We start from the raw sequence: 13,775 nt of genomic DNA, 5'->3' as shown, positions 1-13,775 counted from the left end.
TCTCTCTCTCGCTCTCCCAACTCAAACACACACACACACACACACACACACACACACACACACACACACACACACACAGTTGCTGACCTGGCAAACGAAAGCTGGCAGGACAAACAAGTCATCAGATGGAAAAGTTTGCAGACCAAAGTCGGCTTCAACCACGGCGAGGTCGTTCGCGGTTTTGCCAAAAGCGAGTTGACTTCCAGGCAAAAGCATCCATCCCCAATAGCGGTCGAGAGCAGATTGGAGCTGATAAATCACACCAAAATTATGGAAACCATTTGGCGGGGCAAAAACAAGGTCGGAACAAGGAATTTTTGAGACAAAACACAAATGCCAAAAGCGAGTTGACTTCCAGGCAAAAGCATCCCCAGTAGCGGCCGAGAGCAGATTGGAGCTGATAAATGACACCAAAATTATGGAAACCATTTGGCGGGGTAAAAACAAGGTCGGAAGAAGGAATTTTTGAGACAAAACACAAAATAAAGAGAGCAAAGTCATTCATGTGTACATTTTTTTGGAAAAAGCGTTGTGTGGCCACGTTTCATTCGTCTTGACATGATCTCCAAAGCAAAAATTGGGTTTATATTGGGTTGTTGCTCCCTTTCTTTGGAATGAACATTGGGCAGGCCCCCTGGCAGCCCATCTTTAAAACTCGTCATTTTGATTCTTTACCTTTTGACTCAGCATGAGTTGATTTTTAGTTGGACCGTTTTTGTGCTTTCTACTGTCTGCGATTTTAATATAGTGTCTTTGTTGTTGTAGCAATTATTTTTGCCCCACGCACAGCACTTTGCCTATGGCTGTTCGAGAAATACAGTTGAGTTGAGAACACTTGCAGGACAGTTTGACCCAGGAACAGATCATTTCTGACGGCGGGAAAAATGGTTACAAAATCGGAACGGTCTGATTGGATGCTTGAGAAGTGTTGTGACCGCTCGTGTACGGATGTGTGCGTGTACATTTGTGCGTGTTCATGATGAGATGGCTCGGTAGCATTGTTTGAAGATTTACGATTGCCGTGACATTGATGCTAATTTCCATTAGCCTCTCTAAGTCGTTTCACATTATGTGTTAGCATAAAGCTACAGGATTTTATTGCTTACTTCGATTGGTTGGACATTCTGTGTGTGTGCGTCTTTGTGTGTATGTCTATGTGTGTGTGTGTGTGTGTGTGTGTAAAAGACATCACTTCAGGCTTAATTACAAGCGAGGAGCAAATGTGACAGGCAGTGACCTAATCCTTCATTGAAGCACCACATTTTTACAACTCTAAATAAGCTGTGTGTGTGTGTGTGTGCGCGCGCGCGCGCGTGCACTCATATTGCTTCTTGAAATTGTATAGTCAGTGCGCTGCTTTAATTGTGCAGAGTGACACATCTATTACGCCAGCGTTATCAACATCAAGCAGCCTTTCACGTGTGCACGCACGCCCACGCGCACACACGCACGCGCACACACACACGCACACACACACACACACACACACACACACAGTGTGATTAAAAATGTGCATTTGTGCACATGAGGTTATGAGGTAGTATTAAAGCTGCCACTCGGCTTTCACACACACACACACACACACACACACAAACCCCCCAGACACAGAGACGCGCCCTCTCCCCCCTCCACACACACACGTGTGTGTGTATATATATATGGCCAGTCACACTTCCTATGACACACACACACGCACACACACGCACACACACAACCCCCCCAGACACAGAGACGCGCCCTCTCTCCCCTCCACACGCACACACACGTGTGTATATATATATATATATATATATATATATATATATGGCCAGTCACACTTCCCATCGTTAGCTTCATTTAATTGCTCAGCTGGATCTATTTATAGATACACACACACACACACACACACACACGCCAATTATGCACAGAGAGGGCCATGCTCAGACATAAAGATACACGGCCATGCTGAGATGCCAGGGTGCCTTAATGCTGAGCTACAGCGAAGCTAAGCTGGGGTGACGCAGAGGTGCAAAGGCACAACACTGCTGAAGATGATACGAAGATATAGCCATGCTAGGCTACAAATGTGCTAAGATGCTAAGAGACAAAAAAAGCCACGACACAAAGGTGCCGAGACAAATGCGCGCACACTCTGAGATTCAAATATTGGGAACATGCGAGAATCTAAAGATGGTGAAACACAAAGGTGCCAAGACACAGAGATTCCGAGATGCTGAAATGCAGATGTACAACCTTGATAAGCTAAATATGTTGCCCAGAGATACCAAGTTGTAAAGATGCGAAGCTACTACAGATACAAATCCGTATCAGTGCTGAGATTCAAAGATGCCCAGATACGAATGTCGCGCTTCAGAGCTACAAAGACACAAAAAAAAAAGCCACGATGTAAAAGGTGCTAAGATAGAAATTAGCAGAGTTACAAATGTCCTAACGTGCTGAGATACAAAGATGCTGAGACATACAGATACCGAGAAATAAACGTGCATACAGAACGTGACCGGATTCTAAGATGCTGAGAAACAAATGAGTACGCCGTAGGTGCGTCGATACAAATCCCCAGACGCTGAGATACAAATGCCAAAATGCTGAGATCAAAACACGCCAGATACAGAGATGCAACGATGGCGGGACACTAAGTCCAGATTCGAAGATGCGAGGTTGCCACGCAAAGACATCAATCGGCCTAAGACACCAAGATGCTATAATATTCTCATGATGAAACCAAGATACAAAGACGCCCAAAAAAAAAACAAAGCCAAGTCAGTTCAGAGACACCAAGCTAGCAAGCTAGAAGAATGCTGAGAGATGTTGTCACTGCGCTTCCCCTTTGCTCCTTCCTTTCCTTCACTTTACAGAGAGCTTAGCCTGCTGGTCTCAAATAAGACACACACATACACACACACACGCACACACACACGCACACACACACGCACACATACCGTTGTGTATTGCTAATCTGACCCGCTCACGCGTTCCGGCTCACGCGCGCTCGCGTTCATTCACACTTTCGCTGCATTTTCACACCGCCGGTCTGTAGCCAGGTCAAACCGCCACACGCTCGCACAACTCAGTCTTGGAATAAATACTCAGTTCTTCAAGAGCACTTCCATCAAAAGTTGCTTCACGTCTGTGTTGCCTACATTGGCAGATTTTGTTCACACACACACATAAAAAAAATAAAATTACTGTTAAAGATGAACATTGATGCTAATTTCCATTAGCCAAAAAAAAAAAAAATTACTGTTAAAGATGAACACTGATGCTAATTTCCATTAGCTAATACTTTCCATATTGTGTTAGCATTAAGCTAGCAAACTTTTAGATTGAAGACTGCTGATTAGATGTTCAGTGGTCCCTTTATGTGTGACTTGACTTCTTCGAGTTTTTTCAGAGGTCGATATATTGTTTTTGTCTTGAGTGGCAAGCAAACATTTGAGTTGGTGGCCGGTCAACTTCAAATCAAGCAGTAGTTTGGCAGGCATTGAACAATTCACAAAAAAATACTCTAAGCTGTTTAAACATACGAAAAAGAACTCTGCAAACCCCACAACTTTGCCTGATGACAGTCCAACTAGCTTAATGCTAACACACAATGCGAAACACCATGGACAGGCTAATGAAACTAGCATCAATACCACAGTGTAACATTCCTCGAAGCAATGTTTGCTCCCCCCCCCCCCCCCCCCACACACAACGATGGCTCAAGAAATGCAAAAGACAGTATAACAAATTACCATATTCGCTTTATCCTCCACAAATGACGACTAATAGCTTGACTTGAATATGAGCGCATGTTACTGAGCAATGGTAACCATCTCTTTCATGCTTGTTTACTTTATTCCACCCGCGCTCCCGCACTAAAAGGAATAAAAATGCCCCACAGCCATTCCAGCCTCCCAAAACAAACCAACAAAAAAAAAAAAATCTTTTGCCGTTTTAGTACAAACAATAGCGCTCTCCAATAATATAAAAACATACAGTAATGAGATAATGAAACAGAATGTCAGGAGGTGTTTTTTATGTTTGTTTTGGGTTTTTTATTCCCCCCCCAATAGACATGGGGATGCTTTTTCTGGTGTGTGCGCCTTGGCCACCTGGGGGCAGTATAATACAGACGCACGTTGACATAAAAGAGACGGTCACAATTGCTCAGTAAGCCGCAGTAAGATGACTCAGTGGTCACAAAAGGCTATTGAGAATACTGACTTTTGTTTAACACCGTTTCAGTTCAAATCGCCGGTGTTTGAGGGCTTATATCGATCATAGCGTGAATGCTAAATTCATTAGCTTGTCTTTGGCATTTGGCATTGAAGAGAGTTTCCTAAAGCAAAGCGATGCGGTCGTTTTAAGTCAACATTTGCACTCCAACTGGGAGTTCACCCAATGACGGTCTGGATCGGCAAAAAATTTGTAAGCTGTATCCACGTGCATCTCGAGGCGCCGCCGTACACCCCCCACCATGCCTTATCCGCAGGCAAACGAAATCTAATCCAAAGATTTTCGCCCTGTACCGAGCGTTCGCTTCTGTGTCGCATGTCGAAGGAAACCCGGCGCGGCGCCGCTTGACTTTCGTGCTGCTCGAAGCGCTCGAACGAGCGTGTGCACAAAAGCGCGCGAGCGGCCATTGATCAGCGCACCGCGCAATCAAAGACGGGATTGGAGGAAGGCAATCGATCAAAGGGGCTCCGCCGCGTGGGGCGGGAAAAGCTGGTGTGTTTAAAAAAAAAAAAAAAAATTAAAAGAAGAAGAAGAAGAGGCTTTTTATCAAACCTGACAGCCACACACACACTCACACACACACAGCGATTGAAACAAAACAAACACACACACACACACACGCACACACACACACAGCAGGGCTTTGACAGGATGGTGCCCACGCAGCCAAAACACAGACATGCCGACACACAAGCTGCAAAGGGAGGCGGAGGTGGCAAAACCAGGACAGGAGGGGGGGGGAGACACAAAAACAAAAAAAATGAGGAACCAAGAATGTACAGAGCAAGGAATAAAATATTCTTAAACAACCACCTTGAAAATTTGACGCCTTTCAACATGGCTGCCGAGGAGGGAAGTCAATCGGTCCTTGTCACTTCCTGTTTGGTGGCGACGCGTCTTTTTGTGAAATCGGGTTAGGACGCCAAGACGTGTTGCGCTAGCTTGTCATGCTAACTGTGCTCAGTGGCCATGTGGATCATTCGGCAAATCATTTTTGGGGCCACAAAATAAGATTTTTTTTTTTTTCCTTCTGAAAATCCAATTACATTTGAGTAATGTCTCTCAACACATCTTTTTTTCAAAACATTTGGTTGTTAATGTTTCCAAAGAGGTCAAAATTTTCAAAATGTCAGTCATTCTACGAAACTTCAAACTCAGAAAAATGTTTTTCTACTTTGATATTATACTTTCAGGAAAAAAAAATACATTTGACTGCAAATCGTGTCAATCGGACTTTGTTTGACAAAAACGGATGAAATATGTACAAGATGTCAACAAAAATTCTCATAAAAAAAAAAAGATTTAATTAACTTAAAATTTCAATAACCTGTTTTCAAAGGATATGAAATATAAGTCTGTTTTTCCAACAAGTCTAAAATTCTTAAATCTTAAAAAAAAAAAAAAAAAAGTGAACATAAGACCAGAATTTACTTTTGTACTTAACTGGAGACATGACCACATGACAGATTTTTTTTCAGTGTCCTTCTGACAGAATTGAAGCCATTTCGATTCATACGATGCACTTGGGAGTTAAGATGACTTCACTTCCTGTCTTGTAAAAATTCCAAACGCCGATCCAACTTGTGTGATTTGATTTTCCGCAGTATCCAATCAGCACAAACAAAGTTCTCCTGCCAATCACAACAACAAATCCGGAAAAGTAGAACAGGGAGGAGAAGACGTGACAAATTTCTTGTTTTTGTTTTAAAAAAAAAAAAAAAAAAAGAAAGAAAAAGACAGCTGCTTCTTCTGCACTAACAAGGAGGAGTCGGCAGACGCGTGCATGCTTTCAAACCACTTCCTGTGAACTAGTCTTATTTTTATCACATCCGACTCCGACAACTTTTTCCCGACACTTTGTGGCGGGAAAGTTCAGCCGGAGTTGACGTGGCGTCGGAAAGAGATCGGGATTCACAACAACCGCTTTGATGTCTCATTGTTACCACGGCAACAAAGGAGGATGCTTTTCGGAGGTGCGCTGGTCTGAGGGTGTGCGTGCGCCTGGCCTCCCTCGGGCCAGGGGTACCAGATGCGCCCGGCTCGGTCGCCGCGGCTAAAAATATCGATGTGCACACGCATGCACGTGGAACTAAAACACACACACATACACACGCCAACAATCACGCAGTAGTGTGGTGTAAACACGGGACACGCTAAGAACACTCCTCAAGAGCGGGGGGGGGGGGGTCTACGGAGGGACGCGATGACAGCACTCCACTACGACCGACTTGGACTTCCTGTTCGCACTTCCCTGACAGAGAGGTGACAGTTCAAGTCCGCAAAGGCAGTTTCTGGAGCCGGGCCTCCCCCGCCTTTGGCCGCCGCCCAGCTCAAGACACATAAACCCCGATGGGCCCCCTCATATTAGGCGAGCCCATGGGAAGGGGGACCGCGTTGACCTTTTGGATGCACTCCATTTGTTATGTGTTCGATTTGTTTTCTATGATGTCATTTTTAGTCGACGGCAAGTGGCAATATGCGTTTTTGAAGTTGTTTATTGTCCATGAAAAATAATGAAGCTAGCAAATTCATTATAGGGAAAAAAATTTCCAGCTGAAAATGGAAAAATTGGGAAAGTATCCCTTTCCAAAAAAAAAAATGGATCTGCTATTTTGACAAACTATCAAATAAGAAAAAAAATGGTCCAATTTTTCGACGCAAATGAGAAGGGCGGTCATTTGAATCTTTCTTTGACGACATCAGGCGGCAAATTCGTCTTTTGGCCGGTCGAGCAGACGAAACGTGGCGCGCGCTAACAAGCTAGCATTGGGCAAAGTGACAGAGCAGACGCGGCGTCAGATGTTGTTTTTCCAGGAACATCCTCCACCTTCTTTGTTCCCTTTTGCCGCTCGGGGAGGGGAAGGCGCGAGCGAGCCAAAAAGCCGGCCCGTCGCCACAATAACACGAGGAAATGAGAGTCAATGAACGAGAGCCGGCCAGCCAGCCACCAAAGGAAATGAGGAAGAAATGAAGAAAGCCAGGAGCTTTGATAAGGGACAACGCAGCCCAGCATGTGGAAGAAGCTTTTCTTTCATCTTCCTCCTCGTCTTCCTCCTCGCCCACTAGCTGCAAAAAAGCCAAACATCACGCTCCACCCGCAATTTGTTCCACATTGCTGCAATAAACGCCAGGAAATGGCAACAGGTGACGTTATGCTTGCAAGAAAGAATGGTCAAAATTGTGAGAAGATGCACGGAATGCAGTATGAAAGGTCGTCTGGAGGAACATAAAGACTGCGTTCGGAAAAAAAAAAAAAAAATCACAACCAATTGATGTGGGGTGGGGGGTGGAATTTATATTCATGCTAATTTAAAAGAATATTTAAAAGAAAGCAGGCTTGCGTCAGGTGAAACGATACGATTTGGTTGGCGAGTCAATTTGACCAGAAGGTCACAGGAAAGCAAGATGGCCGCCAAGGCGCCTTTGCCACCTGCTTACTTTTTCTTTTCATGAATTTCACCTCTAACGTGTTACGTCTGCACGCACATCAGGGTGTCGGGGATTGAGTGTGTGTGTGTGTGTGTGTGTGTGTGTGTGTGTATAATAACCCCCCTGGTGTTGCACAGCTGTCGAGGGAGTGTTGGGGCGTAATCATGCCAATGTATCATTTTGTGTGTGTGTTTGAGTGTACGTCTCGTCTGTCAGAGAAGTTCCCTAATTGTGGATAAATGATGGCAGCAAACAGTTGGCTAACTCGTCACAGGAAAAAAAAAAAAAAATATCAGGAAGTCAAAGAAAAGCTGATTTTTTTGTTTGTTTTTTTGTTTGCATTTTGCTTCCGAACTGTACTCTTAACTCGGCAAAAGAGTGCAAATGTATGTGTGTGTGTGTGTGTGTGTGTGTGTGTGTGTGTGTGTGTCTGTCTGTCTGTCTGTCTGTCTGCGTGGGTAAGTGCGATCATGTGAAAGACAGGCAGCACTGTAGGGCATCACCTTGGCAGAGGTATTAAATCTTTTTCATCCTCTCCCCAGGCTGTCGGCAGAAGCGGGAAGACAGATTTACTTTCTCTCTCGGACTTACACACACACACACACACACACACACACACACCCACACACACACACACACACACACACACACACACACACACACACACGCACACACAGTGTATCTCAACATGTTCCTAGTAAAGTGTCAGCAGCTGACACCAGGCAGAACAATTCACCCTGGCAGGTGCTGAATGCGCACAAAAAAAAAAGAAAAATTTCAAATGTGGCTCAAGTGCAAAGTAGCAGCAACCTCCCCAAGCAGGAAAAACTGAGAGATGACCGAATTCTTTTGTCCAAAGCATTTCGGTGTCATAATCGTAGGAGATGATGTCATGTCAGCAGCTTTTTGTAAACAAAGGCTTCTGATTGGTCCTTTCTGTGACTGGCGCGCTGCATGTGAGTTCATCTGTTTGTGGCATCTGACGAGATGGAGCGCAGACTTGAGGTGTGGATTGTAAAGTTTGCCAAAACTGTGCCTGTCACTTGTTAACAAAAGGTAAGAATGTTTCAAATATGCACGCGTGTGTGTGTGTATATATGTTAACTTAGATGAATGGTTGCCGTCAACCTTTACCAGCCTGGTATCGACGAACTTTTTGTTCACTAAAAGTTGGTCTGAAGTCTCTGACACACACGGACGCACGCATGAATTTAGATTAGCTTGAGACACGATATTGAGTTTGATTACAACTATCAAAATGTCACATAATATCAGTGTGTGGACATCTGTTGACAGTCGCAACTAGTAGAAAGTTGACGATAATGCCCGTGTGTGTGTGTGTGTGTGTGTGTGTGTGTGTGTGTGTGTGTGTGAAGGTTGCAGAAGTAATTTCAAGGAGCACTTTGAAAACGCGCCACACAGCATTAGCGGCCTGACGGATGCTAAAAGGATTACGGCGGCCGCAAAAAGCCGCCGACTGTCCTCTTGAAATTTGGGCCCATGAAGAATTCATGACGCATCAAAAACGGGTCGTCGGGCCTGCGTGTTCGCTGACGCCCCCCGCCCCCCCCCCGACTTGCGCCAGATGTTTGCTGTCCAAACGTGCGCACGCAGATATGCGCCCGCACTCGTGTGCACGGCGTGCCTTAATGCTCATTTAGCGCCGCCGTTTCAGCAAATGGAATTTTTTTTTCTATTACTCATGTGCCATGATATCTATTTTTTAAATTCTTATATTTATATTGACTCTGCAATTTTAGAATGTTTTAATATTATCCGAGCCGCAGATTTGTGGACATTATTCAAACGCTAATGCTGACCTAGTTTTGCGTCTGTGTACTATCGCAACAACGATGAAACGCTTTCCAGTCGAGAAATAAACCGAACGGTACGCAGTCATGGTCGCCCATTAAGCGTGCATTATTACATTCTAGGCTGTGCACAAATCGCTGCTGACTAACCCCACAATTTGGGGATTGACTCACAAGGTATCTAAGAACAACAAAACAGCTCAGTCACCCTCGTTCCGAATAAAGCACGAATCGGTAGTGACTAGAACTGCGATCCAGATTGACCCAAAAAAAAAAAAAAATTGGAATCTAACTTTTGCAGATACGCAAGAACAAGCTACTTCAGTTCCTGCAACTGTTGCCACTTGAGTGCAAATCTGGAATTCAACTGAGCTCTTGGTAAGTCGACGCAATAACTCTTGATGGTGACAAATGAGTCAAATCCAGTCGCAAGACTCCAAAAGTCCATTTTGCCGTTTGTGGCTTGTGTTAAAACAGCATTACATGATGAACTTTTCAAGCGGGTTAAGCTGCCACTTTGTCTCACGCACTCGGAATGCTAATCAACAGATGTCATCGCGCGCTAAAGGAGGATTAGCTAGCGCAGGTGCTTTTGAAAGGCTAACACTAACACACCAAGTGGATATCAGTGGAGAGGAAGACAAAATTTAAAAAAAAGGATGAGCGGCGGCGCAGCCTGCCAAGACGACAACAGAAGTGCGGATAGAAAAAAAAAAAAAAAAAAAGGGAAAAGAATAAGCGCTTGTCCTCGCGCTCACCCCGGCTAATATCGCTGGAGCCATTCTTCTTGTTAGCCGTTTCATTTCTCCAATCTGCACGTTGACGACAACAACAGGCACCTGACGCCTCATCTTGCCTTTGTGGGGGACTAATGCAAAAACAAACAAACAAACAAACAAAAAAAAAACATGCTGCTGTGGACTCACCACAGACCAAAACAAGGGCAAGACTTTTAGGGGTCGACCAAGACAAAACACGACCATGACCAGGACAAGACCTCTGGATTGCCATCAGCTGGTTTTAACTTGCCGATAGGAGGACTCTGGTTGGATGAACTGACATTTGCACACGAGCATGGCAAGGTCACGTGACTGATAATAATATCTTGAGTGTTCATATCTCGATTTCGATACGATAAATATATATCGCACAGGCCGAGTAGCTAGATAGCTAGCTTGGTGGGATGCTAACTGGGTAGGTAGAGCGTAGGTAGATAAGTCGCAGTCTTGCTAGCTAGATAGCTAGCTTGGTGGGATGCTAGCTAGGTAGGTCGAGCGTAGGTAGACAAGTCGCAGTCTTGCTAGCTAGGTAGCTAGCTTGGTGGGATGATAACTGGGTAGGTCGCGCGTAGGTAGACCAGTCACAGTCTTGCTAGCCAGGTAGCTAGGAAGGTAAGGCTGCGAAATCTGGACACTCTTTGAACGTGGCGCTGCTGTGCAAAAGGTTCAGTCCACGTCACATGGTTTACAGGCGCCATGTTATTTCTATTCCATTGCCTTGAGTTAGCCTCGAACAGTTTTTGGCCCTTTTAAGTGGAATTTGGGGGAACGTAGTATGTGCCCGAACTGGTCAAAACACGAACTTTTTTGTTGAAAATGCTTCTTGGCAGTGTATTCCATCTGATTCATGAATTCAGATCTTCACTCTTTGCGGGCTGGCCAGGTTCCTAATCCTTTCACAGTAACATTATGCAATAACTTTTATACAAGTGGTATTAGGGAAGAAAAGGAAAGAATGCGAGCCGCCATGCTAACGCAAAAGTTTGCCTCGTTTTGGGTTCTATTTTGATTTTTGCTTTCTCATCCTCGGCAGAGCAAACCGCAGCGGCAGTAGCAGGACAAGAGCTGAAAAGAGAATCACACACGCGCGCACGCCTGTGATGGATGAGCGTCTGCGTGGGCGTGGCTGCAACACAACTAATAACAACAAGCGCGGCGACGGGCGGACAAGACGAGATGCAATCGAGTCATGTGACCAAAACCTCTTTGAGAGTCTTTTGAGGCACCGACCACAACAACAAAGTCATTCACCTCAGGGAGTAGACAAGGAAAAACCACAAGAATACACGTATACACACACACACACACACACACACACACACACACACACACACACACACACACACACACACACACACACACACACACACACACCCGTGCGCGCGGCGCACGTGAGTCAGGCTTTAATTACCTCTCCCAGGAATATCCGATGGCAAACGGCTCTTAAACAGCCAGCTGGGATGAAGAGGAGGAGGAAGAGGAGGAGGATGGAGGGATGGCGGAAGGAAGGAGAGAACACTGAAAGGAAAATGGAAAGAAAGGGAAGAATGCGGCGAGAGGGACAAAAGAGGTCACACAGGATGGTTTTGACGCCTTGTACCCTCTGCAGTTGAGTAGTGCAGCAATCTGAGCTTGAGAAGTCATTTTAGGCTTCGTGATGAATAAAAAAAGTTTTACGGTCCCCCCCCAACTGAAATGACACTATTTGAACCGGAACAAAATGAAGGAAAGCCATATTAGAAAACAATGTATAAAAAGTAATTATTGATATTCTTTTTTTTTTTTTTTTCAAGAGGCGCCATCATTTCAAAGCATGAAATCAAATTACAAAATGAAAATGTGTCTCATACAATAAAATGAATGTTTCAAAAATGACGGATGATTCTATTACCCAAAAGGGAATTTCATTTTCACAGTTATTACATTTAAAAATAGTTCTCTTCAGTACAAACGTAATAATTGAAAATTACAAGAAAATACATTAATCACATTAAAGGACTAACATTTTCAATTATATCGAAATGTCACATCTTCTTTTTGCATAGCTGCAGCTGTGGTGAAAGCGCTTTATCAGTCTTTTTGTCGAAATATATAATCATTAGAAACGATATTAAATACTTTAAAAACCGTTTCCTTTTTATTACATTTGTACACTTGGCTCATTTTTTTTTTTAAACAGTCGCTATATTAATTTGTGCCTTGTTTTTCTACATACGTATGTCATATTTAAACTTGAATTAAAGTGTAAATGTCAATCGTCATGAAATTCAATACAGAACAAATCGGGAACAAAATTGAAGTCCAAAAAAATGTCATAATATTGACCAAAAATATTGCTTTGATTTCAAAATATTTTAATAAAATGTATGACAGTTTCAATATTTTCCTTCATCTTTGTTGTTGAATGCAAACTAAGTAGCGAGGAAAAAAAATAAACCAATCCGACGAAAATACTAAATTGTGCAATTAAAAAAAATGGAAGAAGCAAAGGTGAAGCTCGAGGAGGAGCAAATGGCGGCTGGTTGAAAACGAAGGAAAGGGAGGAAGAGGACGCAGGGGAAAACACTGGAGTGATGAAGAGGTGGAGGTGGGAGTCCTTATCGGAAAAAAGCAGACACCTTTATCTGCCTGCCCCCCAGTCACACACACACACACACACACACGCACACGCACACGCACACGCAGTCATCAGCGTGACACTACTGAGCGCTAGCCATTCGCCACGTAATAGCATGAAAACATCCCCTACTCAAAGTCAAAAGTATTGGGACACGTACAAGTCTTCAGTGCAGTACCGCGTTGTGCCACAACATGTCCGGCAGCACTGAGCGCGCAAGAAACACCCGCGAGGATTTTTTTTTATGCGACCTTTCGTATGTGTTGACGCTCGTTGTGTCAAGTTCAAAGGTTTAAAGTTATCGAAACAGTGACGCTTTGTTTACATTAGCCTGTCTTCGCATCATATGTTGCCATGAAGCTAGCTGACTTTCATTTGACAAAACATTTTTGGTTTTGAAATGTAAACTATTGGATCTGTTTTATGGCGTTTGTATGCGTTGCTGCGTCGTGTGTGTGAAGTAGCAGTTGTTGACGGCTGAACATCGACGCTAATTTCTGATAGCTTAACTCTTTTCCAAAAAACATGGAACAGATTTGCATTTCTCACAGCTAAAATTTGAACACACTGTGTCACGTCTTGAGTGGAATTTATACCTTGAGCAAACGGATGTTTGGCTGAGCCCCACCCACCTGGGTCATCAACAGACAGGAAAGCAAATGCACACACGCACGCACACACACATACACACACACACAGACACACAACCAAACAGGTGAGCAAGAGGTGCCATTTTGAGGCCGTGAATAAGCATTCACACCCAACAAAATGTCAGATGGGAGGACAGTGGGCACTGCCCAAATGTCAGCCGCCCGTGTCCAGTAATGCATCTGATGGAGAGGCAAATGTCAGCTGTTGCTCAAAATGGGAGCGGGCGACGCCAGGCCACGTGTCCCGCTGATACGACGCACTAATGGCACT

The 13,775-nt window shown here is 44.2% G+C and overlaps 1 long non-coding RNA gene across 1 annotated transcript; it reads left to right on the top strand.

The window, feature by feature from the left end:
• The first annotated feature begins 8,321 nt into the window (after nt 1-8,321).
• Nucleotides 8,322-11,545, top strand: LOC109526905 (uncharacterized). The gene is made up of 3 exons (XR_002170431.1): nt 8,322-8,703; nt 9,760-9,836; nt 11,271-11,545. It is a non-coding gene; the product is annotated as an uncharacterized LOC109526905 (long non-coding RNA).
• The last annotated feature ends 2,230 nt before the right edge of the window (nt 11,546-13,775 follow it).

The sequence above is a fragment of the Hippocampus comes genome, unplaced genomic scaffold (assembly GCF_001891065.2).
Source record: "Hippocampus comes isolate QL1 unplaced genomic scaffold, H_comes_QL1_v1.1 scaffold128, whole genome shotgun sequence".
In the NCBI taxonomy this organism is placed as follows: Eukaryota; Metazoa; Chordata; class Actinopteri; order Syngnathiformes; family Syngnathidae; genus Hippocampus; species Hippocampus comes.
The sequence above is the reverse complement of the archived record's forward strand: the minus strand, read 5'-3'. Positions and strand labels throughout refer to the sequence as shown.